Below are 3923 nucleotides of genomic sequence, written 5' to 3' on the forward strand. Positions count from 1 at the left end.
TTATCCAGCAACACCTGACAAATTACCTGGGTTGAGTAAATCCATAAGAAATTGACCTTGTTAGGTGAGTTAGGAGAGGAGACGGACGGTTATCATCCACCGGGCGCCTCCACACGTCACTCCAGGGCATTTATTGGGAGGGAGGGAGGGAGGGGTCTATTCTTGAAGGCTATTATCTAGAAGTTACTTATTGAAAGACAACTTTTTCAGGTTATTTACCGGAGTCTATCTTCAAGAGGGCTAGGTTAGTTCCCTGGGGCTACTTATTAAACGCTAAGGGCTACTCCCTATGGGTTATTCAAAGAGACTATTTCTTGGGGCTGCATCCTAGAGACTATTTCCTGGGGCTGCACCCTAGAAACTATTTCCTGGGGGCTACATCCTAGAGGCTACTTATTTGGCCTCCTTACCGAAGACTACCCTCTAGAAACGTAATGGACCGGTTGAGAAGTTATCACAGGGTAAAGGATGGTTAATATGGAACTACTTCTTACAGGCTACTGAAGCTAAGTGTGAATGACGAGGGCTACCTAATCAACGACTACATGTTTTGGGGGCTACTGATTAAACTGTAGATGCTACGTGATTGTTAACTACTTGCTAAAGGCTGTTACAATAGAGATTATTGATTAGAAGGAAATGAACGTGGGTTAATCTGATTGGGAGAAAACTTCCATTAATCAACATAGGTTAGGCGGATACTCGGCTACCCAATCCAAGCAATAAACTGTTTTTTGAGTCTTCTCACGGTACAAGAGCAGAGTTAATCATATCGAGAATTACCTTTCTGATTTCTTCATATCAAAATCTCCATGTGTCAGTAAACTCAGCAAAACTATACCGGGATATTCTACATCATCACCATATTATGATACATAACACCACCGCACAAAACCTCTCTCCCCTGGGCCATTCTCTTGCAACCTCACACATGTACAAGTATGTCTCGGTAACATAATGTGACAATATATATCTAAGGTAAGGCACACGACCCACAGCAGGAGCCACTGATATATCTATGAAGGTCTTGGTTGAATATGTTCCACACTACTGCCACCTTCACCCCCGTGCCCCCACACCACACACTTATTGATTCACCTGGCCCCAGAACGCCCCTCAATGTGAGTTTGTCAGTAGCTACTGTGTTGAGTCTGGAAACGTAAAGCCCTTTTATTGCGTTACTTAAACACAATTAAATGAACCTTCTCAGTGATAGTGGTTCCCATAGACCTGTTGGCGCATTCTGTTATAAATAGATATATACCCTTACTGTATTTATTCAGTAAAATCGTCATTCAGGTTTACACTGAATCAATATATGTATACTTTATAAAATACAGGTACACAATTCAACATGTATAAACTATAGACAATCCAGTTACCCTATACAATATCCATAGACCATGAAGGTATATAAACACTATACCGAGACAGTGTGGGTATACAAGCAACGGTAAACAGTACGAGTCAATGGGACAAGGATAGCCTCCCCCCCCCCCCAAAAAAAAATCTCGCTATTTTGAAAACCACAAAGTTAAAATGGCGATTTTCTATAAGAGATCAAAAGGAACAGTTACGTCAAGACTGAAAAAAAAGAAGTCAAATCGAAGATATATATATAAGCATAAAATAAGTCGAAAAACAAAAAACAATTAAGATCGGAATTACGAGATATCATTTGGCCGATATAACTAATGGTAGGGAGCCAAGTAAACAGAGGACACCTAACATAACCTAACATAACTATAGCCATATAAAGGACACCTAACCTAACATAACTATAGCCATATAAAGGACACCTAACCTAACATAACTATAGCCATATAAAGGACACCTAACCTAACATAACTATAGCCATATAAAGGACACCTAACCTAACATAACTATAGCCATATGAAGGACACCTAACATAACATAACTATAGCCATATAAAGGACACCTAACCTAACATAACTATAGCCATATAAAGGACACCTAACCTAACATAACTATAGCCATATAAAGGACACCTAACCTAACATAACTATAGCCATATAAAGGACACCTAACCTAACATAACTATAGCCATATAAAGGACACCTAACTCAGGCTCAACCATTAACGCGGGAACGTTATGATATCGTAACATTAACCAGATTGAACAAAATAATCGAACCTAAAAATGCTCCTGAAAGCTAAAAAAAAAAAAATCCAAATAATTAATAGAAGCCAAAATATGATAAATTCTTGTTTGATCTTTACTTCCACAACTTCTTAATGAACAATGTTTGAGACAAGAATTTTAACTAACGACGAACCAAAATAAAAGTGAATGTAACTAATGATTTACTTAAACAGAATGAGTCAAATGGGTTACAAAATAAAAACGAAATAAGTAAAAAAAAAAAAATAAAAAAATAAACATTTGGGTTAATTTACATAAAATAAAATCTAGGTTAAATACTTTGCATAAAAATAAAATCTGGGGCACATAATTTACGATGCAAAATAATGGATAAAAATAAATAAAAACAAAGACAATGTGTTAGATGAGTCACACAAGGCCAAGTAGTCTAATCTCTCGAAGGTAAACTTGTTAATAAGGTAACAACGTTAAGCCTTCGAGTATGATGTCTTAAACCCCCGAGTATGATGAATTAAACCCCCGAGTATGATGAATTAAACCCTCGAGTATGATGACTTAAACCCCCGAGTATGATGAATTAAACCCTCGAGTATGATGAATTAAACCCTCGAGTATGATGAATTAAACCCCCGAGTATGATGAATTAAACCCCCGAGTATGATGAATTAAACCCCCGAGTATGATGAATTAAACCCTCGACTATGATGACTTAATCGACTGAATACAATGACTTAACCAGAGTACCCCTCAAAGGATCCGGTTGTCGTACTCAAGGGGTTAAACACGTGATCAAAAAAGTATCTGTACACCTACGTATACCGCCACATAACCACCACCATGAACCAATCAACACAATGTTTGCATATTGTCCTCTGAATGCGTATACAACAAATCCTGCTATGGATAAACCAGAAAATATCACTAACAACGGATATATAGTGTTTTGCAATATCCATCGTCTGTTGTGTCAGATTGTTTCACGTGAAATGTGCAGATACTTTTTTTTTGACCGTGTCTACTTAACACTAACTTACGTAACAAGGAGGATAAAATTACTGGCCCTAAAAATTATGACTAACTTTCTCCTGTGTATCTTAACATGTTGTGTGGCGAGACTTGGAGAGAAAAAATGAGGTAGTTTTTTTATTTTAAACCTGGGAAATTATCTGTTATATATATATACAGGTATATTAGATACGTATCATTAAGCCTTGTGTATTTTAAAAGGACATCGGGAGACCAGGTGGGACACTTAGGTACATTAAAATTGGGTTTATTCTGGAGGTGGGTACATTAGACTTGGCACTTACAACCAGTAAGAACTTATCAAGCTTAAACTAAGGTACTCTAAGCTTGATCAATTTATTAACCTTTACATGAGGAATTTTAAAGCTGAAAACATTACCTGAAAGATTTAAGCTTAGACTGGGATATTTTATGGCTGAAAACATTACCTGAAAAATTTAAGCTTTGACTAGGGTACTTGAAGCTTCGACAAGTTTATTAAGCTTAAACTGAAGTATTTTAAGCATGTAAAAGTTTATTAAGCTTAAACAGACGTATTTTAAGCATGGACAAAAATTACTTAGCTTAGACTGAGGTATTTTAAGACGGAAAAAAATTCTTAAGCTTCGATTGATGTACCTTGAGCCTGAAAAAGTTTATTGAGCTTAGATGGAGATATTTTAAGCCTGTAAACTTTGATTAAGCTTAAAATAAAGTATTTTAAGCCTAAAAACATTAATCAAGCTTGGACTCAGGTATATCAAACTATGAAGGCGTAAAGTATGGGAACTCA

Source organism: Homarus americanus, unplaced genomic scaffold (assembly GCF_018991925.1).
Source record: "Homarus americanus isolate GMGI-L3 unplaced genomic scaffold, GMGI_Hamer_2.0 scaffold1024, whole genome shotgun sequence".
In the NCBI taxonomy this organism is placed as follows: Eukaryota; Metazoa; Arthropoda; class Malacostraca; order Decapoda; family Nephropidae; genus Homarus; species Homarus americanus.